The 26,833-nt window shown below is 58.6% G+C and overlaps 1 protein-coding gene across 4 annotated transcripts in view; it reads right to left on the bottom strand.

Annotated features, from left to right (window-relative positions):
• PLEC (plectin) overlaps positions 1 to 26,833 on the bottom strand; it is a 166,988-nt gene that overhangs the window by 134,152 nt on the left and 6,003 nt on the right. The window contains exon 1 of one of the 4 annotated variants that reach the window (XM_073329775.1): positions 1,057 to 1,135. The exons of the other annotated variants lie outside the window; for them this stretch is intronic. The gene's annotated coding sequence lies outside the window, so the exon portion shown is untranslated. Of the gene's footprint in view, positions 1 to 1,056; positions 1,136 to 26,833 lie in introns of those variants that run through there. 4 annotated transcript variants of the gene reach the window in all.

Below are 26,833 nucleotides of genomic sequence, written 5' to 3' on the forward strand. Positions count from 1 at the left end.
CCCTGGCATTCCCTGCCGCCGAGCCCCCGGGCCCCTGGCATTCCCTGCCGCCGAGCCCCCGGGCCCCTGGCATTCCCTGCCGCCGAGCCCCCGGGGCCCTGGCACCCCCTGCCGCCGAGCCCCCGGGGCCCTGGCACCCCCTGCCGCCGAGCCCCCGGGGCCCTGGCACCCCCTGCCGCCGAGCCCCCGGGCCCCTGGCATTCCCTGCCGCCGAGCCCCCGGGGCCCTGGCATTCCCTGCCGCCGAGCCCCCGGGGCCCTGGCACCCCCTGCCGCCGAGCCCCCGGGCCCCTGGCACCCCCTGCCGCCGAGCCCCCGGGCCCCTGGCATTCCCTGCCGCCGAGCCCCCGGGCCCCTGGCATTCCCTGCCGCCGAGCCCCCGGGCCCCTGGCACTCCCGACTCCACACAGAGCCCCAACACTCCCACACCCCTGTCAAGCCCCTGGGCACACCCCACTGAGCTCCCGGGCCCCGACCCCCCCAGCACCAAGGCCCAGGGCTCCCACACCCCTGTGAAGCTCCCGGGCCCCCCCCCCCCACCGAGCCCCCAGGTCCCTGCCAAGCTCCCTGGGCTCCCCTGACCCCACATGGAGCCCCCAGACCGCCCACATCCCTGCCAGGTCCCCCTTGCCATGACCCACCTCTGCACGGACCCATCAGCCTGGCTGCTCGGGGGGGGGGGGGCCGGGGGGGTTGCCACCTCCATCCCAGCGGGATGAGCAGCCTCGCACCTCCCCGTTGCCTTGGACACGGGCTCGGGCGCCAATCAGAGGCGGGCAGGGAGCCCGAGCAGCCGGGCGGGGGCGGCGGGCCCGGGGCCACGCGTCTCCCAGCCCAGGGACCCCGGGGATGGGCCCCGCTGGCTGCGCGCCCCGCTGGCTGCGCGCCCCGCTGGCTGCGCGCCCGGGCCTGTCCTCGGCAGGTGCCAGGCTCAGGGGTCCCCCCCTCGGCCCTGCCGCCACGCGCCCCCCGGCCAGCCTGGGGCCGAGCCCATCACCGCCGCGTCGGGGCGCCCCGCGCCTCCCCCGGCTCAGCTGGGGCGGACGGAGCCACTCACCGCCTCCGGGTCCGCCGTGCCGCGCCCGGGCAGAGCATGGGGCTGGGGTGGGGGCCGCGGCGGGCGGGGCGGCGCTGCAGCCCTGCAGTGGGGTGCGCGCACAGCGCGTGCCCGGCTGCCAGTGCGCGCGCAGTGCCCGGCTGCCCGTGCGCGCGCAGTGCCCGGCTGCCCGCGCGGCGCGGGTGTCTCTGTGCGGGTCGCGCTCCGTGTGCCTGGGAGCGCGGGGGGTGCGCGCCAGCCCCTGTGTCTCTGCGCAGGGGGGAGTGTCAGTCGGGGAGGCGTGTCAGGCGGCGTGTGGTGTGGGTGTCAGTCATTGGGGGATGTCAGTGGGCGGCCAGTGGGGGCTGTCAGGCGGTGTCTGAGTGTGTTTCAGTCAGTGGGTGTCAAGCAGTGGGGGGGGGTGTCAGTATATGGCTGTGTCAGGCGGGGGTGTCACTGTGTGGGTATATGTCAGGCAGTGGGTGGGGTGTCAGGCAGTGTGTGTCAGGCGGGGGTGTCACTGTGTGGGTGGGGTGTCAGGCAGTGGGTGGGGTGTCAGGCAGTGTGTGTCAGGTGGGGGTGTCACTGTGTGGGTATATGTCAGGCAGTGGGGGAGTGTCGGGCAGGGTGTGTGTGTCTCGGGCAGGGGGTGTCAGGCAGGGGGTGTCACTGTGTGGGTATATGTCAGGCAGTGGGTGTCAGGCAGTTGGTGGGGTATCAGGCAGTGTGTGTCAGGCGGGGGTGTCACTGTGTGGGTATATGTCAGGCAGTGGGGGAGTGTCAGGCAGGGTGTGTGTCTCTCAGGCAGGGGGTGTCACGCGGGGGTGTCACTGTGTGGGTGTATGTCAGGCAGTGGGTGTCAGGCAGTGGGTGGGGTATCAGGCAGTGTGTGTCAGGCGGGGGTGTCACTGTGTGGGTGTATGTCAGGCAGTGGGTGTCAGGCAGTGGGTGGGGTGCCAGGCAGTGGGTGTCAGGCGAGGGTGTCACTGTGTGGGTATATGTCAGGCAGTGGGGGAGTGTCAGGCAGGGTGTGTGTGTCTCAGGCAGGGGGTGTCAGGCGGGGGTGTCACTGTGTGGGTATATGTCAGGCAGTGGGTGTCAGGCAGTGGGTGGGGTGTCAGGCAGTATGTGTCAGGCGGGGGTGTCACTGTGTGGGTATATGTCAGGCAGTGGGTGTCAGGCAGTGGGTGGGGTGTCAGGCAGTATGTGTCAGGCGGGGGTGTCACTGTGTGGGTATATGTCAGGCAGTGGGTGGGGTGTCAGGCAGTGGGTGGGGTGTCAGGCAGTGTGTGTCAGGTGGGGGTGTCACTGTGTGGGTATATGTCAGGCAGTGGGGGAGTGTCGGGCAGGGTGTGTGTGTCTCGGGCAGGGGGTGTCAGGCAGGGGGTGTCACTGTGTGGGTATATGTCAGGCAGTGGGTGTCAGGCAGTTGGTGGGGTAGCAGGCAGTGTGTGTCAGGCGGGGGTGTCACTGTGTGGGTATATGTCAGGCAGTGGGTGGGGTGTCAGGCAGTGTGCGTCAGGCGGGGGGTGTCACTGTGTGGGTATATGTCAGGCAGTGGGGGAGTGTCAGGCAGGGTGTGTGTGTCTCAGGCAGGGGGTGTCAGGCGGGAGTGTCAGGCGGGGTGTATGTCAGGCAGTGGGTGGGGTGTCAGGCAGTATGTGTCAGGCGGGGGTGTCACTGTGTGGGTATATGTCACGCAGTGGGTGTCAGGCAGTGGGTGGGGTATCAGGCAGTGTGTGTCAGGCGGGGGTGTCACTGTGTGAGTATATGTCAGGCAGTGGGTGTCAGGCAGTGGGTGGGGTATCAGGCAGTGTGTGTCAGGCGGGGGTGTCACTGTGTGGGTATATGTCAGGCAGTATGTGTCAGGCAGGGGTGTCACTGTGTGGGTATATGTCAGGCAGTGGGTGTCAGGCAGTGGGTGGGGTATCAGGCAGTGTGTGTCAGGCGGGGGTGTCACTGTGTGGGTATATGTCAGGCAGTGGGTGTCAGGCAGTGGGTGGGGTGTCAGGCAGTGTGCGTCAGGCGGGGGTGTCACTGTGTGGGTATATGTCAGGCAGTGGGGGAGTGTCAGGCAGGGTGTGTGTGTGTGTCAGGCAGTGTGTGTCAGACGGGGTTGTCACTGTGTGGGTGTATGTCAGGCAGTGGGTGTCAGGCAGTGGGTGGGGTGTCAGGCACTGTGTGTCAGGCGGGGGTGTCGCTGTGTGGGTATATGTCAGGCAGTGGGTGTCAGGCAGTGGGTGTGGTATCAGGCAGGGGGTGTCAGGCAGTGGGTGTCACTGTGTGGGTATATGTCAGACAGTGGGTGTCAGGCAGTGGGTGGGGTATCAGGTAGTGTGTGTCAGGCGGGGGTGTCACTGTGTGGGTATATGTCAGGCAGTGGGTGTCAGGCAGTGGGTGGTGTGTCAGGCAGTGTGCGTCAGGCGAGGGGTGTCACTGTGTGGGTATATGTCAGGCAGTGGGGGAGTGTCAGGCAGGGGGTGTGTGTCTCAGGCAGGGGGTGTCAGGCAGTGGGTGGGGTGTCAGGCAGTATGTGTCAGGCGGGGGTGTCACTGTGTGGGTGTATGTCAGGCAGTGGGTGTCAGGCGGGGGTGTCACTGTGTGGGTATATGTCAGGCAGTGGGTATCAGGCACTGTGTGGGGTGCCAGGCAGTGTGCATCAGGCGGGGGTGTCACTGTGTGGGTGTATGTCAGGCAGTGGGTGTCAAGCAGTGTGCGTCAGGTGGGGGTGTCACTGTGTGGGTGTATGTCAGGCAGTGGGTGTCAGGCGGGGGTGTCACTGTGTGGGTATATGTCAGGCAGTGGGTATCAGGCACTGTGTGGGGTGCCAGGCAGTGTGCATCAGGCGGGGGTGTCACTGTGTGGGTGTATGTCAGGCAGTGGGCGGGGGGTATGTCAGGATCTCTCAGCGCCAGCCCTCCATGCATGATTGCCCAGGACGAGGCGGCAGCCGGCTCCCCCGTGCCCCGCCCAGAGTAGCGCTGGCCCCAGCCAGACGGAAGAGCAGGGCCTATCGGCCTCATGCACAGACAGGAGAGCGCCAAGCCGCATTAACCCTCCCTGCGCCATGCCCAGAGAGAGGAGAGATCCCTCTGGAACCCCACCCCGACCTCGAGACTTAACCTTTCCCATGCCCAGAGACACCGCCCCCCGGGTCCCCGAGGTTAACCCTGCACAGGCCGGAGAGCTGGGCCGAGGCTGCCTAGGCAGGTACTAACCCCACTAGGGCTGCTGAAGCGTGACTGCCCAGACCTCGCCACACCCTGTCCCGCTAGGAGGGAGGGGCTGTGCCAAGCCCCCAAGAGAGATTCACCCTGAATCCTGCCACCCCAGGGAACAGCCTCCCAGCTAGGGGGAACCCCAGCCCCTGCACGCACCCGGGGGTGGGGGGGAAACACACCCACAGGGCCCAGGGCTGCTCCCTACAATCATTCCTGGGCTTTGCCCTATTGTAGGGGGCTGCTGAGAGTGCAGCCCCCAAAACCACACCGGTCTCTTTGGCTACAATCTGCCAACAGAAACTCAGATGTACTTATATAGTCCATCGCCGCAGCATCAGGGCTGGCCCTCTCCCCGGCACTCTCAGCCACTCGTGCTGCCCATTAGCTGCTCCCCAGGCATGCGGTGGCCAGCGCCAGGCAGCCTAGAGTGCTGGGTCCTCCCCACCCGAAGCGCTAAGCCAGCTGGCCTCAGCTGTGTTTCCCCAGGCGAGTCTCAGCCAAGCGTCCCCATGGCCCGGCTCTGGTTTCACTGGGGTTTGCAGCCCCCCACCAGTCAGTACTGTCTGCGGGCCTCAGTAGCCAGCTCGTGAGGGAGGCTGTACGCACGCGGTGCATGGCCCAGGGGAGCCCAGGTCCGGATGTTGCCACTTCAACAGGGATGTTGACAAACCGGGCGGGGTTCAGAGAAGAGCTAGGAGGGGCAATTGGAGGGCAGGAAAAGAAGCCGTCAGCAGGGCTCATCAGGAGAAGGGAGGAGACCAGCCCAGGCTACAGCCACCTTCCTGGAGAGGAGCCTTCTGCCAGCAGGCAGAGCAAGAGCCCGGGCAGGACGCAAAGGGTGTGTCAGGCAGTGTGTGTCAGGCGGGGGTGTCACTGTGTGGGTATATGTGAGGCAGTGGGTGTCAGGCAGTGGGGGAGTGTCAGGGCGCCAAGCTCTTTGAGCATGGGAGGGTCTCACCCGCCAGAGTGACTGGACCCAGGCCAGGGACCAGAGCGAGAGGAGGCGGGTTTGTAGCCGAGAGGGCAGCATGGCTTGGCGGGGGGGGGGCCACGGAGCAGGGGGCACTGGGCAGCAGGGGCACTTCCCACTGCCTCCTAGGAGATGCCATCCCTGCGAGTCCCGTTGTGTCTATAGCTGAACCATGATGTATACACACACTCCACCCCATCTCACACTGCACCCCCTCTCACACACTGCACCTCACACACACATTGCACCCCAGAGACATTGCACCCCATCTCACTGTGACAAAGTGGGACTGTTCTTAATGTTTCCTCTGAATAGTGTGGGGGTGCCTCAGTTTCCCCTAGGCAGTTCTTAAGTCTCTAGGTGGTGGGGTAAGAGTGTATGATCCTTGCAGAGCTCTAGAGGGCCGGTGTGTGCAGGGGTCTGGACACAGAGAATGGCCAACGCCCTGTTTCCTGGCAACTGATGGCCTGGCCCTTCCCCCCTGCAAGGTGAGGGAACCCGGTGACCTGCTGGCCCGGGAAAGGGTCAAAGCCCAGAGGAGGAGGGGCTGGAGGGAGTTTCAGTTTGGGGCTGGCTGGGGACATGGAGTGAAGGGCAGACGTGGTTGTCTGACTCACTACCCCCAAAATGGACCCAGCTGAGGGGTCCCGTTCTCTCCACCTACCAGCTCTGTTTTAGACCATGTTCCTGTCGTCTAATAAACCTTCTGTGTTACTGGCTGGCTGAGAGTCCCGCCTGACTGCGGAGTTGGGGTGCAGGACCCTCTGGCTTCCCCAGGAGCCCCGCCTGGGCAGACTCACTGGGGGAAGCACACGGAGGGGCAGAGGAGGCTGAATGCTCCGAGGTCAGACCCAGGAAGGTGGAAGCCGGGTGAGCTGTGTGTCCTGTAGACAGGCTGCTCACAGAAAGGAGACTTCCCCAGAGTCCTGACTGGCTTCATGGGGAGCAGTTCCAGAGCATCGCCCGGGGACTCCGTGACAACTGGTGGCAGCGGTGGGATGTACTGCACCCCGTGGATGGCACTTCCTGCACTAAGTGACTGGGGAGCAGTAAAACGAAGGGGGATTGATGAGGAACAGGCGTGCTGAAGGCTCAGAGAGGAGCGGTTTCGGGGGGCGGTTAACCCCTGGGAGTGTGTGACCAGCGAGAAAGACTGTGCAGTAATGGGGTCCCCCTGGGGACTGTGGTGAGCAGTCTCAGGGGCGGAGGAGCCTGCGGATTGGCCCTGGGAGAGAGAAGGACTTTTGCAGTAACAGGGTCCCCCGGGGGATTGCAGCGAGCGGTCCCGGGGTGGAGGAGTCTGCAGCTCGACCCTGGCAAAGAGGTGGTGACCTCGAGAAGGGCTGGCACACTAGGGGTTCTCCCTGGAAACTGTGGGGAGCTGAGAGCACACAGGCCTGTGAGTCCTCAACAACTTGGGAGGAGCGGAGTGATGGCCTGTCACCGTCTCCTGAAGAAGGACATTGTAACCCTGTGCAGGAAGAGAGGGTTGAGCATTGGGAAGTTCACCAAAGCACAGTTCATCGTGCAGCTGGAGGAGGATGACCGCTCTAAGGGACAGATTCCTGACCCCAAATGGGGCTATAGCAGGATCTGGGAGCAGCTGGAGTGGTAGCCAGGCATCCCCAAGACTCCTGTCCCCGACCAGACGGGGGTCTTCACGATCGGGTTCCCCATCCGGGGATTGGAGACGGACGGGATTGGAGCTGAGTCCGAGGGAGCAAGAGGACTGTGAGAGACAGCGAGAGCCCGAGAAAGAGCTGCAGAAGCAGCAGCAGCATGAACTGGCAGTGGTGGGGTGGAGAGGCCTGGGGGACCTCCCCGGGGTGAGTGGGGATAGACCCCGGGGGGCCAGTTCCACAGGGAACCTCGAGACTAAATTGCTGCCCCTGGTTAAGGAGGAGGGGGGATGTGGATGCCCACCTCACTGCCTTTGAGCAGGCTGGCAATTTCAACCAGGGGGACCCTGCGGAAAAGCCCCGGTGTCTAGCTCCCTTGCTGGATCCCAAGGCCATAGACTCCGTCAGCCAGATGGGTGGGGAGGTGGACAGGCTCCCACTCCTGACCCCAACCTGTATGTCTGTGTGGAGTTTCCTGGGGCCAGGCCCCTCGGACCCCCAGTGGGAGCGGAAGGTGATGGTCAATGGGGAGACGTTCCTGGGGTGGCGAGATCCTGGGACAGAGAGAACTGTTGTCAGGCCCTGGGTGGTGCAGCCTCAGATGCTGAGGGCCTGTGTGAGCTGGGTGAGGGTCCTAGGGACGAAGCCCCTCGCCCTGCCTATGGCCCAGATCCCTGTGCAGACCCAGGAGGAGTGGGGCTGGCTGGTCGTTGGGGTGCCCCAGGACACCAGCTGCGAGACCCTGTTGTGGGGTGACTGTGTCTCTTTGGGACAGGATCCAGGCCCTGCTCCTGTAACGGCCAAGGGTTTGAATTTGAATCCAGGGAACCATTCGGTGGAGAGGGAAATGGTCAGTGAAAATGCAGATGACCTGGCTGGCAGCAGGGAGGAGCTGCTAGGCTCAGGCTGGCTCTGATGCAGTGAGGAAAGCAGTGAGCTCGCTGCCTACCCCCACTGGGAGAGCAGGGGCAGCGCTGAGCACAGTGGGAGCTGAGACCCCAGCTGAGTGGCGGGAGACACAGGCAGGGCAGGGGATCTGTGGGGAGTGGCAAGGTGCTGGGTAAGGAAAGTCTGGATGAGCCTAGGCAGCCTTGTGAGCTGATGGCTGTGTCTAGTCAGCAGGGTGGGAAGGCGAGGAGAGTGGAAGATGAGAGTCCCTGGACCTTACCTGTTAGCTGGGTGGAGAATTGGGACAGTGAAGGAAACGTGTCTGTGTCTGTCAGGGGTATTGACTTGCCTGTGGAGGGAGCTACCCTGATCTCCAAGCAGTTGTCTGTGACCAGCCTTGTGTGCTGGGACCAGGGGAATGAGATCCCAAGCTGTGTGTCTGGTAAAGGAGAAAGTGTGTCCGGCTCTTCTTGGTCTGTGGAGCAGACAGAAGGGGCCTTTCAGCCTGTGATGGTTGAGGGTCGTGCACTTGTCTCAGAGCTGGTTCTGGATTCAGCTAAAGCCCAGGAGGGGAAGGGTCCTAAGTTTGTGTCTGCTCGGGAGAATGGCCCTGTAACTAGGTCGCATCCAGTTAGTGCCTATGTAAAATCCCAGAGCCCAGACAATTCTGGTGCTTGTATTTTGCCTGTTGCTAGTGTGTTGTTGGGGGAGGGTGTCGCAACTCTGTCTTATCAGGGTGAGATCCTAGCCAGGGCACAAGGAGAGCGTGAAGGTGTGTGATTGTGTTACCTACTGAGGGTGTGGAAACCTGTAGCAAGAAGACGACATATACACAGAGTTCTGCAGTTTCCACAGTATGCATCCGATGAAGTGAGCTGTAGCTCACGAAAGCTTATGCTCAGATAAATTGGTTAGTCTCTAAGGTGCCACAAGTCCTCCTTTTCTTTTTGCAAACCCTCGGCAGTTACAAGGAGCAGGGCCTGGATCCTGTCCCAAAGAGACACAGTCACCCCACAACAGGGTCTCGCAGCTGGTGTCCTGGAGAACCCCAACAACGAGCCAGCCCCACCCCTCCTGGGTCTGCACAGGGATCTGGGCCATAGGCAGGATGAGGGGCTTCATCCCTGGGACCCTCACCCAGCTCACCCAGCCCCTCAGCATCTGAGGCTGCACCACCCAGGACCTGACAACAGTTCTCTCTGCCCCAGGACCTCGCCACCCCGGGAATGTCTCCCCATTAACCATCACCTTCCGCTCCCCCGGAGGTCCGAGGGGCCTGGCCCCAGGAAACTCCACACAGACATATAGGTTGGGGTCAGGAGTGGGAGCCTGTCCACCTCCCCACCCATCTGGCTGACGGAGTCTATGGCCTTGGGACCCAGCAAGGGAGCTAGACACCGGGGCTTTTCCGCAGGGTCCCCTTGGTTCAAATCGCCAGCCTGCTCAAAGGCAGTGAGGTGGCATCCACACCCCCCCTCCTTAACCAGGGGCAGCAATTTAGTCTCGAGGTTCCCTGCGGAACTGGCCCCCCGGGGTCTATCCCCACTCACCCCGGGGAGGTCCCCTAGGCCTCTCCGCCCCACCACCGCCAGTTCATGCTGCTGCTGCTTCTGCAGCTCTTTCTCGGGCTCTCGCTGTCTCTCACAGTCCTCTTGCTCCCTCGGACTCAGCTCCAATCCCGTCCGTCTCCGATCCCCGGATGGGGAACCCAATCGTGAAGACCCTCGTCTGGCCGGGGACAGGAGTCTTGGGGATGCCTGGCTACCACTCCAGCTGCTCCCAGATCCTGCTATAGCCCCATTTGGGGTCAGGAATCTGTTCCTTAGAGCGGTCATCCTCCTCCAGCTGCAGGATGAACTCTGCTTTGGTGAACTTTCCAACACTCAACCCTCTCTTCCTGCACAGGGTTACAATGTCCTTCTTCAGGAGACGGTGACAGGACATCACTCCGCTCTTCCCAGGTTGTTGTGGACTCACAGGCCTGTGTGCTCTCAGCTCCCCACGGATTCCAGGGAGAACCCCTAGTGTGCCAGCCCTTCTCGAGGTCACCTCCTCTCTACCAGGGTCGAGGTGCAGACTCCTCTACCCCTGGGACCGCTCGCTGCAATCCCCAGGGGAACCCTGTTACTGCAAAAGTCCTTCTCTCTCCCAAGGCCAAGCCGCAGGCTCCTCCACCCCTGAGACTGCTCATCGCAGTCCCCAGGGGGACCCCATTACTGCACAAACCTTCTCGCTGGTCACAGATTCCCAGGGGTTAACCACCCTCCAAAACCGCTCCTCTCTGAGCCTTCAGCACACCTGGTCCTCGTCAATCCCCCTTCGTTTTACTGCTCCCCTGTCACTTACTGCAGGAAGCACCGTCCATGGGGTGCAGTACATCCCACCGCTGCCACCAGTTATCACGGAGTCCCTGGGCGATGCTCTGGAACTGCTCCCCATGAAGCCAGGCAGGACTCTGGGGAAGTCTCCTTTCTGGGAGCAGCCTGTCTCCAGGACACACAGCTCACCCGGCTTCCCCCTTCCTGGGTCTGACCTCGGAGCATTCAGCATCCTCTGCCCCTCTGTGCGCTTCCCACAGCGAGTCCGCCCAGGCGGGGTCCTGGGGAAGCCAGAGGGTCCTGCCCCCAACTCCGCAGTCAGACATGACTCTCAGCCAGCCAGTAAAACAGAGGTTTATTAGACGACAGGAACATGGTCTAAAACAGAGCTTGCAGGTGCAGAGAACAGGACCCCTCAGCTGGGTCCATTTTGGGGGGCAGTGAGCCAGACAACCATGTCTGCCCTTCACTCCATGTCCCAGCCAGCCCCAAACTGAAACTCCCTCCAGCCCCTCCTCCTCTGGGCTTTGTCCCTTTCCGGGCCCGGAGGTCACCTGATCCCTTTGTTCTCCTACCCTTTAGCTCTCACCTTGCAGGGGGGAAGGGCCAGGCCATCAGTTGCCAGGAAACAGGATGTCGGCCATTCTCTGTGTCCAGACCCCTGCACACACCTGCCCTCTAGGTCCCTGTAATGATCATACACCCTTACCCCACCCCCTAGATACTTAAGAACTGCCTAGGGGAAACTGAGGCACCCCCACACTATTCAGAGGAAACATTAAGAACAGTCCCACTTCGTCACAGAAGGTGGAAGCTGTGTGAGCTGTGTGTCCTGCAGACAGGCTGCTCCCAGAAAGGAGACTTCCCCAGAGTCCTGCCTGGCTTCATGGGGAGCAGTTGCAGAGCATCGCCCGGGGACTCTGTGACACTCACATACTGCACTCACCACTGCACCCAGCACCTCACATTGCACACCACCCACTGCACCCCCACCCCATCTCACATTGCACACACCTCACCCTGTTGTTGTTCCCCCACCCACACACTGCACCCCTCAATTACACACACACACTACACTCCCTGCACACACACTGCAGCCCCCCTCCCATCACATCTCAGGAAGAAGCAGCTCCCACATCACACGCATGTGCACGAACGCACACACACATCTATTCTCCTTCATTACAACTGTGGGGGCAAGATCCGCCCCCTAGCCAGGTCACTCTGCCTGGAGTGCTCCCCGCCTCCTCCCCCGCCACCACGATGGTAATAGGCAGTGTGACACTGTGTATCTTGGGGGAACACCCTGCGCCTCCATATTCATCATTATGATAGGATTGCATGGTATCCAGTGCAAAGTTTGTCATGTCGGGTGGCTTCGGAAGGCTCATGATGCACTGAGCAGTGTTGTTACAGTGATGTGATAGGTTATAATTTCATGTATATAGTTATGAGGCTGAAAATGTGTCCTCATGGCTTAAAACAAGCCCAGGAAAAACTGTACAGGAGCAGAGGGGCAGTTCACAGCTCATCAGGGCATGTATGGGACAAACCCAGTCCAACCCCATAGGAACAAAGGACACTGGCCTAGGCAGCAACAAAGGATCTGTTGGACTCTCCAGTGAGTTACCCCCCTTCGCTTGGTCAGTTTGGGACGGCGATGAGGTAATGCTCCCCTGACTCTGAAGGGGGAGGGGGACAAAGATCAAAGGGAGAGACGTTTGCCATGCTCTTCTTCCTCCATCTACAACCACCACCACCAGGTGACTGAAGCGCTGATCAAAGGGGAGAGCCTGGCTGAAGAGCAACCAGCCAGCCTGTGGTGAGAAGCATCAGAGTTTGTAAGGGCACTGAAAGTCTTACGATCAGCTTAGTATGCGTTTTGCTTTTATTTCATTTGACCAACGTTGATTTGTGCTTTGACTTATCACTTAAAATCTATCTTTATAGTTAATAAATTTGTTTGTTTATTCTACCTGAAGCAGGGCGTTTGGTTTGAAGCGTGTCAGAGACTCCCCTTGGGATAACAAGCCTGGTACATATCAATTGCTTTGTTAAATTGACGAACTCATAGAAGCTTGCAGCATCCAACGGGCGTAACTGGACACTGCGAGACAGAGGTTCCTAGAATTGTGTCTGGGACCGGAGATATTGGCTCGTGTCGTTTGGTTGCACAATCCAAGCTGCGGCTGGCCAAAAGTGCTCACACATGCTGGGAGCAGCTTACATGCCAGAGGCTGTGCATGAACAGCCCGGGAGTGGAGGTTCTCACAGCAAAGCAGGGTAAGGCTGGTTCTCAGAGTGGAGGATTGGAGTGACCTAGCAGGTCACCGGTCCAGATAACACCAGGGGAACATCACAGGCAGCAGGTGGGCGTGAGGATGTGACGCAGCAGGGAGGGGGGAATGTTGACCTGGGAATGTGCCCTGGGGATGGGAGACCTGAGAGCCTGTCACCTGAGCCAGGAGGGGGAGGGGGAGGTAACACCTCTGCCCAGGAATGTGAAGAAAGGCTGAGAAGGGAGCCTGCTGAGGGGGGTTTGGTTTCAGTTTGGTGCTGGGTGGAGGAACACAGGGAACCCCAGGGCTGGGGTCTAAGCTCCCTGCTCCCCCAGAAGGACGTGATTGAGGGGTCCTGGTTGTACCCACAAGCTCTGTTGTGGACTGTGTTCCTGTTGTCCAATAAACCTTCGGTTTTACAGGCTGGCTGAGAGTCTCAGTGAATCCCAGGAAGAGGGGTGCAGGGCCTGGACTCCCCCACACTCCGTGACAACTGGTGGTAGCGGTGGGATGTACCGCACCCCGTGGACGGCGCTTCCTGCAGTAAGTGACTGGGGAACAGTAAAATGAAGGGGGATTGACGGGGACCGGGCGTGCTGAAGATTCAGAGAGAGACAGTTTCAGGGGGCAGTTAACCCCTGGGAGTGTGTGACCAGAGAGAAGGACTTTTGCAGTAACAGGGTCCCCCGGGGGATTGCAGCAAGCAGTCCCAGGGGCGGAGGAGTCTGCACCTCAACCCTGGCAAAGAGGTGGTGACCTCAAGAAGGACTGGCACACAAGGGGCTTTTCCTGGAAACCGTGGAAAGCTGCCCGGCCTGCGAGTGGCCAGCAGGGAGATGTACGCTAAACGCCTGAAGAGCGACCTGGTGGTCCACCAAGGAACAGCTGATTGCCCAGTTGGAGGAGAGGGATCGCTTGGATGACCCGATCCCTGTCCCTGAGGGGAGCCACCCGGTGGACGCAGTGTGGGCCCTGGGGCCTGATGGGGCTGGGAGGGGTCAGACTGCTGCCCAGGACATCCCGAGACCCTTCCTACCTAGGCCTGGGGGAAGGGTTGGGGGAAGCCCAGCGAATACCGAGGGCACCCTGACCCCAGCAGCCAGCAGGGGATCCTCCCAGCGGAGCTCCCCATCCCTGGAGCGGAGGCAGCTGGAATGGGAGAGGGAGATGAAAATGAGGGAGCTGGAGGATCATGAAAAACAACGTCAACATGAGGAGAAACAACGTCAACATGAGCAGGAGGAGAAGGAGAAACAACGTCAACATGAGGAGAAACAACGTCAACATCAGCAGGAGGAGAAGGAGAGGGAACGTCAGGAGAAGGAGAAACAAAGACAGCATGAACTGGAGCTGGCCAGGCTGAGGAGCAGTGGGGCTCCGGCTGCGGGGAGTGAGGGGGAACCCAAGACTGCAAGGAGCTTTGATAAGTGCTTCCTGGCCCAGCGGAAGGAGGGGGAGGACATAGATAGCTTCCTGATGGCCTTTGAGAATGCCTGCGAGATGCACAGGATTGACCCTGCAGACAGGCTCCAGTTTCTCACCCCCTTACTGGACCCCAAAGCCGTGGAGGTGTACAGCCGGATGAAAGGGCCGGAGGCAGGGGACTATGAACTGTTCAAACAGGCCCTGCTCCGTGAGTTTGGGCTGACCCCCGAGATGTACCGGAGAAGGTTCCGGAGTCAGCGTAAAACGCCTGAGGTCACCTACCTACAACTGGTCAACCGGATGCAGGGGTATGCCCGCAAGTGGACAGCTGGGGCCTGAGCTAAAGAGGACCTGCTTGACCTAATCGTACTGGAGCAACTGTATGATCAGTGCCCTTCCGACCTGAGGCTGTGGTTGGTGGACAAAAAGCTCGAGAACCCCCAGCATGCAGGGCAGCTGGCCGACGAGTTTGTGAACAGTCGGTCAGGGGGTAGCCGGGAGGAGCCCCAAAAGAACAGGCCCCCCCCGATGCAGAGAGAGAGTCACCATGGGGCCTCCCAGCAGGGAAATAGGGAGAACCCCCTTGAAAGGGGAACACCTGGCGTCGGGCCCCTCCGACCCGCTCGAGGGGAGCGACGTGACCTGAGCTGCTATCACTGTGGCCAGAGAGGCCACGTATGGACCCAGTGCCCCGGGCTCAGGGACAAACTGAGCAGACCCAACCTACCCAGGGTTAACTGGGTAGGGACCCAGCTGGACGAGGGGCAGACGACCCAGGCAAGGGGGGCTACCAGTTTACCACCTGCTCAGGAGGGAAGAGTACCCCAGGCCAGCTCCGCCAGAGGGCTGGAGGCTCTGGACTCAGGGTGCTCGGTTTACAGGGTGGGCGCGGGGTTGTCCCTCTGGAGAGAGTGCCTTGTTCCCCTGGAGGTGGATGGGAGGAAGGTCAATGGATACTGGGATATGGGCACGGAGGTGACGCTGGCCCGGCCCAAGGTGGTGGCCCCAGATCGGATGGTGCCCAACACCTACCTGACCCTGACGGGGGTGGGCGGGACCCCATTTAAGGTGCCCGTGGCAAGGGTACACCTGAAATGGGGGGCCAAGGAGGGCCCCAAGGATGTGGGGGTACACCACCATTTGTCCACTGAAGTTTTGATGGGGGGAGACCTAGAGGACTGGCCAAGCAAGCCCCGGACCGCCCTGGTTGTGACGCGTAGCCAGAGCCGGCGAGGGGCACTGCCCCCTGACCTTGTGGGGGGGTACCACACCGGAGGCGCAGGACCCTACTCTGGTGGGGAGGGAGCGCCGAGGGGCACGGCTCAGAGAGGCGGAGGCCTCAGACCTGGTCACTGAGGGGGAACCGGGCCCCGTCCCTGCCCCAGCCGCTGAGTTCCAGGCCGAGTTGAGGAAAGATCCCTCCTTGCGGAAGCTCAGGGACCTGGCCGACCTCAGGGTGGGACGGACCATGGGGAGAGGCTGCCAGGAGAGGTTCCTGTGGGAGAAGGGGTTCCTGTACCGAGAATGGGCTCCCACAAGGGATGTACAGTCCTGTGGGATCAGGAGGCAGCTGGTGGTCCCCCAGAAGTATCGCCGCAAGCTCCTGTCCCTGGCCCATGACATCCCCCTCGCAGGGCACCAGGGAATCCGGCGCACCCGACAGAGGTTGCTACAGAACTTTTACTGGCCCGGGATCTTTACCACGGTCCGGCAGTATTGCCGATCCTGTGACCCCTGTCAGAGGGTGGGGAAGGCCCAGGACAAGGGGAAAGCGGCTTTGAGACCTTTGCCCATCATAGAGGAGCCTTTCCAGAAGGTGGCCATGGACATTGTGGGGCCTCTCAGCAGGACGACCCGGTTGGGGAAGAAATACATTCTGGTGGTGGTAGATTTTGCCACCCGCTACCCCGAGGCAGTGCCCTTAGCTTCCATTGAAGCAGACACCGTGGCCGATGCGCTCCTGACCATTTTCAGCCGAGTGGGGTTCCCCAAGGAAGTCTTGACAGACCAAGGCTCCAACTTCATGTCGGCCCTGCTCCGGTGCTTGTGGGAGAAATGTGGGGTCCGGCACGACTGGGCCTCAGCGTAGCACCCCCTGTCCAATGGGCTGGTGGAGAGGTTCAATGGGACGCTAAAGATGATGCTGAAAACCTTTATGAACCAGCACCCGCAGGATTGGGACTTACCTCACCTGCTGTTCGCGTACAGGGAGGTGCCCCAGGAGTCGACCGGATTTTCACCTTTCGAACTGTTATATGGAAGGAGGGTGAGAGACGAGTGGGAGGGGAAGGCCACTCCCGATGGAGAGTCAGTGGTGGAGTATGTCCTGATCTTCCGAGAGAGACTGGCTGAACTCCTGGGCCTGGCCAGGGAGAATCTGGACAGAGCCCAGAGGAAGGAGAAGGTCTGGTATGACCGCACGGCGCGGGGCCGTGCCTACGCCACCGGGGATCCGGTGATGGTTCTCATTTCCGTGAGGATGAACAAACTACAGGCCGTCTGGGAGGGCCCTTTCAAGGTCGTCAAGCAGCTCAATGAGGTAAACTATGTGGTGGAGCCGTCGAATATGATGAAGCCATATTATGCCAGGGGGAATGTGGTGTTGGCCGCGTGCAGACAGTGGGAGGAGCAGGGAGATGACCCTTTAGTAGATCTATTCTCTGGGACCAGAGCTGGTTCCTACCTGGAAACAATTCCCCTCTCGGATCAGCTAACCCCTGCCCAGCAAGCTGAGGTCAGGGAGGTGCTGCATCCGTACCAACAGCTGTTTTCCAACCAGCCTGGATGCACTAATCTGACTGTCCACCGGATGCAGACAGGGTCGCACCCGCCGATAAGATGCTCCCCCTTCCGAGTCACAGGGAAAACTGCTCAGGACCTGGAAAGAGAGGTCCGGGACATGCTGGCTTTGGGGGTGATCCAGCCATCGGCCAGCTCTTGGGCCTCGCTGGTGGTGCTGGTCCCCAAAAAAGATGGGTCGGTCCGGTTCTGTGTGGACTATCGGAAGCTCAATGCCATCACTGTATCTGATGCCTACCCCATGCCCAGGCCGGATGAGCTCTTAGACAAGCTGGGAGGAGCTTGGTACCTCACCACCATGGACCTTACAAAGGGCTACTGGCAAGTGCCGCTGGATGCAGATGCCCGACTGAAATCGGCCTTTATAACCCCTCTGGGGCTCTATGAGTTCCTGACCCTGCCTTTCGGCCTCAAGGGAGCGCCGGCCACCTTCCAGCGCCTAGTGGACCAGCTCCTGAGGGGGATGGAGAGTTTTGCCGTGGCGTATATTGATGACATCTGTGTCTTTAGCCAGACCTGGGAGGACCACGTATCCCAGGTTAGAGAAGTGCTGGACCGACTCCAGGGGGCTGGGCTGACTGTAAAAGCGGAGAAGAGCAAGGTGGGGATGGCTGAAGTATCTTACCTGGGCCATCGGGTGGGGAGCGGCCGCCTAAAGCCGGAACCAGCCAAGGTGGAGGTGATCAGAGACTGGCCCGCTCCCCACACCAAAAAGCAGGTCCAAGCCTTTATTGGGATGGCAGGATACTACCGAAGATTTGTGCCCCACTTTAGCGCCATAGCCACCCCCATCACTGAGCTATGCAAGAAGGGGAAGCCAGACAAGGTGGTCTGGACCGAGCAGTGCCAGGAGGCTTTCTGATCGCTGAAGGAGGCTCTGGTCAGTGGCCCAGTTCTGGCAAACCCAGACTTTGACAAGCCCTTTGTGGTGTTCACCGACGCCTCCGACACGGGACTGGGGGCGGCGTTAATGCAGGAGGTTGAAAAAGGGGAGAGACACCCCATCGTGTACCTGAGCTAGAAGTTGCTACCCCGGGAGCAACACTACGCGGCCATCGAGAAGGAGTGCCTGGCCATGGTGTGGGCCCTCAAGAAACTAGAGCCCTATCTCTTCGGGCGACACTTCACCGTCTACACCGACCGCTCCCCCCGACCTGGCTGCACCAGATGAAAGGAGCCAACGCCAAGCTCCTGAGATGGAGCCTGCTCCTGCAGGATTACGACATGGACGTGGTCCACGTGAAGGGAAGTGCCAACCTGATAGCGGATGCGCTGTCCCGGAGAGGGGGCCCCGAACTTCCCCAGGTCACTGGTCAGAGTGACCCCGCTCCGTTCGGTCTCGAAGGGGGGAGAGATGGGACGCAGCAGGGAGGGGGGAGTGTTGACCTGGGAATGTGCCCTGGGGATGGGAGACCTGAGAGCCTGTCACCTGAGCCAGGAGGGGGAGGGGGAGGTAACACCTCTGCCCAGGAATGTGAAGACAGGCTGCAGCAGGGAACCTGCTGGGTGGGTTTAGTTTCAGTTTGGGGCTGGGTGGAGGAACGCAGGGAACCCCAGGGCTGGGGTCTAAGCTCCCTGCTCCCCCAGAAGGACGTGACTGAGGGGTCCTGGTTGTACCCACAAGCTCTGTTGTGGACTGTGTTCCTGTTGTCCAATAAACCTTCCGTTTTACTGGCTGGCTGAGAGTCTCAGTGGATCCCAGGAAGAGGGGTGCAGGGCCTGGACTCCCCCACACTCCGTGACAGTGGGGCAAGGGTAGACCACAAAGCCCACCACCAGGGGTCCTGTCCCACAGCCAGAGATGGGGATGCAGATATTGGTGAGGGGCCCACAAGCAGGATCCTTGCTGCCTTCTGGCCCTCCCTGCCCTTCTGGCCCCAGCCTCAACACCTGCCCCAGTTCCCAGCCCGGCTCCCTGGCTCTGGCACACCCGAGCTCCCCAAGCCCAGTGCTTCAGGGCACAAACACTTCGTGCCCCCAGCTCAACAAGCGGTGAACCCCCACCCCAAGCGACCCCAGAGACAGCTGCTCCATGCATGCCCATGCTCCAGAAAGTGCCCTGCTGACCCCAGACCCAACTCCCCTGCACTGGGGAATCCCTGGGCGATGCTCTGGAACTGCTCCCCATGAAGCCAGGCAGGACTCTGGGGCATTTGCTTTCCTGTGAGCAGCCTGTCTGCAGGACACAGCTCGCATGGCTTCCACCTTCCTGGGTCTGACCTCGGAGCATTCAGCATCCTCTGCCCCTCCGTGCGCTTCCCTCAGTGAGTCTGCCCAGGTGGGGTCCTGAGGAAGCCAGAGGGTCCTGCACCCCAACTCCGCAGACAGACGTGACTCTCAGCCAGCCAGTAAAACAGAGGTTTATTAGACGACAGGAACATGGTCTGACACAGAGCTTGGAGGTGCAGAGAACAGGACCCCTCAGCTGGGTCCATTTTGGGGGGGCAGTGAGCCAGACAACCATGTCTGCCCTTCACTCCATGTCTCCAGCCAGCCCCAAACTGAAACTCCTTCCAGCCCCTCTTCCTCTTGCTTTCCCCTTTCCTGGGCCAGGTGGTCACCTGATTCCTTTGTTCTCCAACCCTTTAGCTCTCACCTTGCAGGGGGGAAGGGCCCAGGCCATCAGTGGCCAGGAAACAGGGTGTCGGCCATTCTCTGTGTCCAGACCCCTGCACACACCTGCCCTCTAGGGCTCTGCAAGGATCATACACCCTTACCCCACCCCCTAGATACTTAAGAACTGCCTAGGGGAAACTGAGGCACCCCACACTATTCAGAGGAAACATTAAGAATAGTCCCACTTCGTCCACATGCACACACGGCAACACCTGCACACACCTCCACTGCAGCCCCCTCACACTGCCCCACAATCACCCTCCACCGCACACAAGGCAACCCCCGCACACACCTCCACTGCAGCACCCCACGCTGCCTCACAATCACCCTCCCCTGCGACACACAGCAACCCCCGCTGTGACAAAGTGAGAATTTCTCATGGTACTTTGGATGAGAATCGTTTGCCTCAGTTTCCCCTTTATGCTACATATTTCACCAGGTGAAAGGCAAAGGATGTTTACTATTGGCAGAAATCCAGATGGAATTGGTGCCTAGCTGCCTGGGCTCCATGCCCATGGAGAACCCAGAAGACAATGCCCCTGACATCTGGTTGTCTAGCAACAAATGACTATGGCCTGCCAATCCCTTGCTGCTGGAAACCGACTAGATGGAGAACAAAGAGCTGAGGTGGATGGTCAGGTGACCATGTTTGCCTGGGAAGTGGACCCCAGGACCAAGGAGAGGAGGTTGGTTAGTTGAGGGGGGTCTGCAGAAAGCAGGGACAAGCCTGCGAGAGGACTGTGGGCTCTGGTCTGATCCAGTTGGACTTGGCTGCCACTTTTCCGCTCTCTCTACTAACCCAGGTGTGATGAAGTGGGACTGTTCTTAATGTTTCCTCTGAATAGTGTGGGGGTACCTCAGTTTCCCCTATGCAGTTCTTAAGTATCTAGGTGGTGGGGTAAGGGTGTATGATCATTGCAGAGCCCTAGAGGGCCGGTGTGTGCAGGAGTCTGGACACAGAGAATGGCCGACACCCTGTTTCCTGGCAACTGATGGCCTGGGCCCTTCCCCCCTGCGAGGTGAGAGCTAAAAGGTTGGAGAACAAAGGAATCAGGTGACCACCTGGCCCGGGAAAGGAACAAAGCCCAGAGGAGGAGGGGCTGGAGGGAGTTTCAGTTTGGGGCTGGCTGGGACATGGAGTGAAGGGCAGACGGGGTTGTCTAGCTCATTGCCCCCCAAAATGGACCCAGCTGAGGGGTCCCGTTCTCTGCACCTGCAAGCTCTGTTTTAGACCATGTTCCTGTCGTCTAATAAACCTTCTGTTTTACTGGCTGGCTGAGAGTCACGTCTGACTGCGAAGTTGGGGGGCAGGACCCTCTGGCTTCCCCAGGACCCCGCCTGAGTGGACTCGCTGGGGGGAAGCGCACGGAGGGGCAGAGGATGCTGAATGCTCCGAGGTCAGACCCAGGAAGGTGGAAGCTGTGTGAGCTGTGTGTCCTGAAGACAGGCTGCTCCCAGAAAGGAGACTGCCCCAGAGTCCCCAGAGCGGCGGAGAACCAGCAGAGCAGCAGGGACAGCAGAGCAGCACACAGCAGGAGTTTGCCTGGGACTGGTAAGTATCCGAGTCTGTGTTTGTTTGCTTGCTGAGGAAGTATCCGAGCGTGTGTTTGCTGGGGGGGCAGTGTGAGAGCCTGAGTGAGTGTCTGATTGGCTGCTAGCCTGCAGGGGGCGGGCAGTAGGGGGTCTGTTTGTTTGCGACAGGGAAGCCTGGCTGTTTAAAAATAGCCAGAGCTTCGCGAACCAGCTGAGCAGCGGGGACAGCAGAGCAGCACACAGCAGGAGTTTGCCTGCACGCTCGACAATGAGAAAAGACAAAAACACTGTCATCCACAGGCAAGCACTTTGCCACAGCTGATCTCTCAGCCCCCATCCTGAAAGGACACCAGCACACCACGCTGGCTTTATGGCTCATCACAGCAATCTGTAACCCGCCAACCCCTATGTGTCCTACGGCTACAGGGGGTTAACAGGCCCCTGCACCCAGAACAGGCCCTGACAACGCACCGTCACTGCTTGGGCTGCACTGTCTGTCCCCTCGTCTTTAGCTGGGACACTCGCCGCCTCGCCCAGGTCTGAGAAGAGCTTGTCTCACACCCCAGAGTAAGAGGAAACGCCTCTGTGACGAAGCGGGACTGTTCTTAATGTTTCCTCTGAATAGTGTGGGGGTGCCTCAGTTTCCCCTGGGCAGTTCTTAATTATCTCGGTGGTGGGGTAAGGGTGTATGATCATTGCAGAGCCCTAGAGGGCAGGTGTGTGCAGGGGTCTGGACACAGAGGATGGCCGACACCCTGTTTCCTGGCAACTGATTCATAGATTCATAGATTCATAGATATTTAGGCCAGAAGGGACCATTATGATCATCTAGTCTGACCTCCTGCACAATGCAGGCCACAGAATTTCACCCACCACTCCTAAAAAAGACCTCACACCTATATCTATGCTATTGAAGTCCTCAAATTGTAGTTTGAAGACCTCAAGGAACAGAGAATCCTCCAGCAAGTGACCCGTGCCCCATGCTACAGAGGAAGGCGAAAAACCTCCAGGGCCTTCCAATCTGCCCTGGAGGAAAATTCCTTCCCGACCCCAAATATGGCGATCAGCTAAACCCTGAGCATATGGGCAAGATTCATCAGCCAGATACTACAGAAAATTCTTTCCCGGGTAACTTGGATCTTACCCCATGTAAAAACCCATCACAGGCCACTGGGCCTATTTACCATGAATATTTAATTACCAAAACCATGTTATCCCATCATACCATCTCCTCCATAAACTTATCGAGTTTAATCTTAAAGCAAGATAGATCTTTTGCCCCCACTACTTCCCTCGGAAGGCTATTCCAAAACTTCACTCCTCTGATGGTTAGAAACCTTCGTCTAATTTCTAATCTAAATTTCCTAGTGGCCAGTTTATATCCATTTGTTCTTGTGTCCACATTGGTACTGAGTTTAAATAATTCCTCTCCCTCTCTGGTATTTATCCCTCTGATATATTTATAGAGAGCAATCATATCTCCCCTCAACCTTCTTTTAGTTAGGCTAAACAAGCCAAGCTCCCTGAGTCTCCTTTCATAAGACAAGTTTTCCATTCCTCGGATCATCCTGGTAGCCCTTCTCTGTACCTGTTCCAGTTTGAATTCATCCTTCTTAAACATGGGAGACCAGAACTGCACACAGTATTCCAGGTGAGGTCTCACCAGTGCCTTATATAACGGTACTAAAACCTCCTTATCCCTACTGGAAATACCTCTCCTGATGCATCCCAAGACGACATTAGCTTTTTTCACAGCCATATCACATTGGCAGCTCATAGTCATCCTATGATCAACCAATACTCCAAGGTCCTTTTCCTCCTCCGTTACTTCTAGTTGATGCGTCCCTAGCTTATAACTAAAATTCTTGTTATTAATCCCTAAATGCATGACCTTACACTTCTCACTATTAAATTTCATCCTATTCCTATTACTCCAGTTTACAAGGTCATCCAGATCCTCCTGTAGGGTATCCCTGTCCTTCTCTAAATTAGCAATACCTCCCAGCTTTGTATCATCTGCAAACTTTATTAGCACACTCCCACTTTTTGTGCCCAGGTCAGTAATAAAAAGATTAAATAAGATTGGTCCCAAAACTGATCCTTGAGGAACTCCACTGGTAACCTCCCTCCAACTTGACAGTTCACCTTTCAGTAGGACCCGTTGTAGTCTCCCCTTTAACCAATTCCCTATCCACCTTTCAATTTTCCTATTGATGCCCATCTTATCCAATTTAACTAATAATTCCCCATGTGGCACAGTATCAAACGCCTTACTAAAATCTAAGTAAATTAGATCCACTGCGTTTCCTTTATCTAAAAAATCTGTTACTCTCTCAAAGAAGGAGATCAGGTTGGTTTGGCACGATCTACCTTTTGTAAAACCATGTTGTATTTTGTCCCATTTACCATTGACTTCAATGTCCTTAACTACCTTCTCCTTCAAAATTTTTTCCAAGACCTTGCATACTACAGATGTCAAACTAACAGGCCTATAATTACTTGGATCACTTTTTTTCCCTTTCTTAAAAATAGGAACTATGTTAGCAATTCTCCAATCATACGGTACAACCCCTGAGTTTACAGATTCATTACAGACCCTGATGGTCTGGCCCTTCCCCCCTGCAAAGTGAGAGCTAAAGGGTTGGAGAACAAAGGAATCCGGTGACCTCCTGGCCCAGGAAAGGGACAAAGCCCAGGGGAGGAGAGGCTGGAGGGAGTTTCAGTTTGGGGGTGGCTGGGACATGGAGTGAAGGGCAGATGTAGTTGTCTGGCTCACTGCCCCCCAAAATGGACCTGACTGAGGGGTCCTGTTCTCTGCACCTACAAGCTCTGTGTTAGACCATGTTCCTGTCATCTAATAAACCTTCTGTTTTACTGGCTGGCTGAGAGTCACGTCTGACTGCAAAGTTGGGGTGCAGGACCCTCTGGCTTCCCCAGAAGCCCAGCCTGGGCGGACTCGCTGTGGGAAGCGCATGGAGGGACAGAGGATGCTGAATGCTCCGAGGTCAGACCCAGGAAGGTGGAAGCTGTGTGTCCTGCAGACAGGCTGCTCACAGAGAGGAGACCTCACCAGAGTCTTGACTGGCTTCATGGGGAGCAGTTCCAGAGCATCGCTCGGGGACTCCGTGATAACTGGTGGTAGCGGTGGGATGTATTGCACCCCATGGATGGCGCTTCCTGCAGTAAGTGACGGGGGAACAGTAAAACAAAGGGGGACTGACGAGGACCAGGCATGCTGAAGGCTCAGAGAGGAGCGGTTTCAGGGGGCGGTTAACCCCTGGGAGTGTGTGACCAGGGAGAAGGACTGTGCAGTAACAGGGTTCCCCTGGGGACTGCAGCGAACAGTCTCAGGGGCGGAGGAGTCTGCAGCTCGACCCTGGCAAAGAGGTGGTGACCTCGAGAAGGGCTGGCACACTAGGGGTTCTCCCTGGAAACCGTGGGGAGCTGAGAGCACACAGGCCTGTGAGTCCACAACAACCTGGGAAGAGCGGAGTGATGGCCTGCCACCGTCTCCTTAAGAAGGACACTGTAACCCTGTGCAGAAAGAGAGGGCTGAGCGTTGGAAAGTTCACCAAAGCTCAGTTAATCGTGCAGCTGGAGGAGGATGCTGGAGGAGGATGACCGCTCTAAGGAACAGATTCCTGACCCCAAATGGGGCTATAGCAGGATCTGGGAGCAGCTGGAGTTGTAGCCAGGCATCGCCAAGACTCCTGTCCCCAACCAGACGGGGGTCTTCATGATCGGGTTCCCCATCCGGGGATCGAGACGGATGGGATTGGAGCTGAGTGCGAGAGAGCAAGAGGACTGGGAGAGACAGCGAGAGCCTGAGAAAGAGCTGCAGAAGCAGCAGCAGCATGAACTGGCGGTGGTGGGGCGGAGAGGCCTAGGGGACCCCCCAGGGGTGAGTGGGGATAGACCCCGGGGGGCCAGTTCCGCAGGGAACCTCGAGACTAAATTGCTGCCCCTGGTTAAGGGGGGGGATGTGGATGCCCACTTCACTGCCTTTGAGCAGGCTGGCGATTTGAACCAGGGGGACCCTGCAGAAAAGCCCCAGTGTCTAGCTCCCTTGCTGGGTCCCAAGGCCACAGACTCCGTCAGCCAGATGGGTGGGGAGGTGGACAGGCTCCCACTCCTGACCCCAACCTGTATGTCTGTGTGGAGTTTCCTGGGGCCAAGCCCCATGGACCTCCAGTGGGAGCGGAAGGTGATGGTCAATGGCGAGACGTTCCTGGGGTGGCGAGATCCTGGGACAGAGAGAAATGTTGTCAGGCCCTGGGTGGTGCAATCTCAGATGCTGAGGGGCTGGGTGACCTGGGTGTGGGTCCCAGGAACGAAGCCCCACGCCCTGCCTATGGCCCAGATCCCTGTGCAGACCCAGGAGGAGTGGGGCTGGCTGGCCGTTGGGGTTCTCCAGGACACCAGCTGCGAGACCCTGTTATGGGGGGACTGTGTCTCTTTGGAACAGGATCCAGGCCCTGCTCCGGTAACTGCCAAAGGTTTGAATTTGAATCCAGGGAACCAATCCGTGCAGAGGGAAATGGTCAGTGAAAATGCAGATGACCTGGCTGGCAGCGGGGAGGAGCGGCTAGGCTAAGGCTCCTGCCTGCCTGTAACCAGACCCCTGGGGCTCCCCGCCCCCCCTTGCACACCCGAGAGGGGGCTCACGCTGGCTCAGATGCAGTGAGGAAAGCAGCGAGCTCGCTGCCTACCCCCACTGGGACAGCAAGGGCAGCGCTGAGCACAGTGGGAGCTGAGACCCCAGCTGAGTGGGGGGAGACACAGGCAGGGCAGGGGATCTGTGGGGAGTGGCAAGGTGCTGGGTAAGGAAAGTCTGGATGAGCCCAGGCAGCCTTGTGAGCTGATGGCTGTGTCTAGTCAGCAGTGTGGGAAGGCGAGGAGAGTGGAAGATGAGTGTCCCTGGACCTTACCTGTTAGCTGGGTGGAGAATTGGGACAGTGAAGGAAACGTGTCTGTGTCTGTCAGGGGTATTTACTTGCCTATGGAGGGAGCTACCCTGATCTCCAAGCAGTTGTCTGTGACCAGCCTTGTGTGCTGGGACCAGGGGAAAGAGATCCCAAGCTGTGTGTCTGGTAAAGGAGAAAGCGTGTCCGGCTCTTCTTTGTCTGTGGAGCAGACAGAAGGGGCCTTTCAGCCTGTGATGGTTGAGGATAGTGCATTTTGTCTCAGAGTTGGTTCTGGATTCAGCTAAAGCCCAGGAAGGGAAGGGTCCTAAGCTTGTGTCTGCTCGGGAGAATGGCCCTGTAACTAGGTCACATCCAGTTAGTGTCTATGTAAAATCCCAGAGCCCAGACAATTCTGGTGCTTGTATTTTGCCTGTTGCTAGTGTGTTGTTGGAAAGGGTGCAGCAACTCTGTCTAATCAGGGTGAGATCCTAGCCAGGGCACAAGGAGAGCATGAAGGTGTGTGATTGTGTTACCTACTGAGGGAGTGGAAACCTGTAGCAAGAAGGAAAAGATTCCTGAACTTGTGTGTGGCAAAGGGAAGGAGAATGCTTCTAACCTTTTATCTAGGAAGTCTGTCAGTTTGCCTGAAAGGGGATTGTGTAGGAATCCGCCAGATGGGCCAGAGGTAATTCTGGATGTAAGGGAGACCCAGAAAGAGTCTGTTGTTGCTCAGGAAAGTGTTCCTCTAGAGCAAGCCCTCGTTAAAGAGGGTAAGAGCAGAATTTCTGTGAGGGGTGAACTGTTGCATAGAAAAGCCCCAGGGAAAGGAATCCTCATGGAGTCTTTGCAAGCAGTTTACTGCAACTGAAGGGTGTGAAAGTGATTTAATCAAGAAAGTTTCAGTTCCTAACAGCCAGAAATTTTCTGTTGTGCGTGGATCCACTGACTTTCCTGTTGAAAGATCCAGTGAGGAGAGCTTTGAGAAGGTCTCAGATGGAGTGAAAGCTGTTAAGAAAGTTAAACAGTCCTATAACCAAGTGGCTGTGTTTGGCCAGCTTGTTGGGGGAAAGACCCAATCCCAGTTTGACCCCCTGGGGTTTTGGGGGTGGCCAAAGGGCACAGGCTGAATAAACCTTCTCACATGCGGCCTGCGAGTGCTATCGACCACCCCCGACCTAAGGGAGGGCGTGAAACTGGAAGGGCCTGGTGTAACTCCCACCAAGGAA

The sequence above is a fragment of the Lepidochelys kempii genome, chromosome 2, assembly GCF_965140265.1.
Source record: "Lepidochelys kempii isolate rLepKem1 chromosome 2, rLepKem1.hap2, whole genome shotgun sequence".
In the NCBI taxonomy this organism is placed as follows: domain Eukaryota; kingdom Metazoa; phylum Chordata; order Testudines; family Cheloniidae; genus Lepidochelys; species Lepidochelys kempii.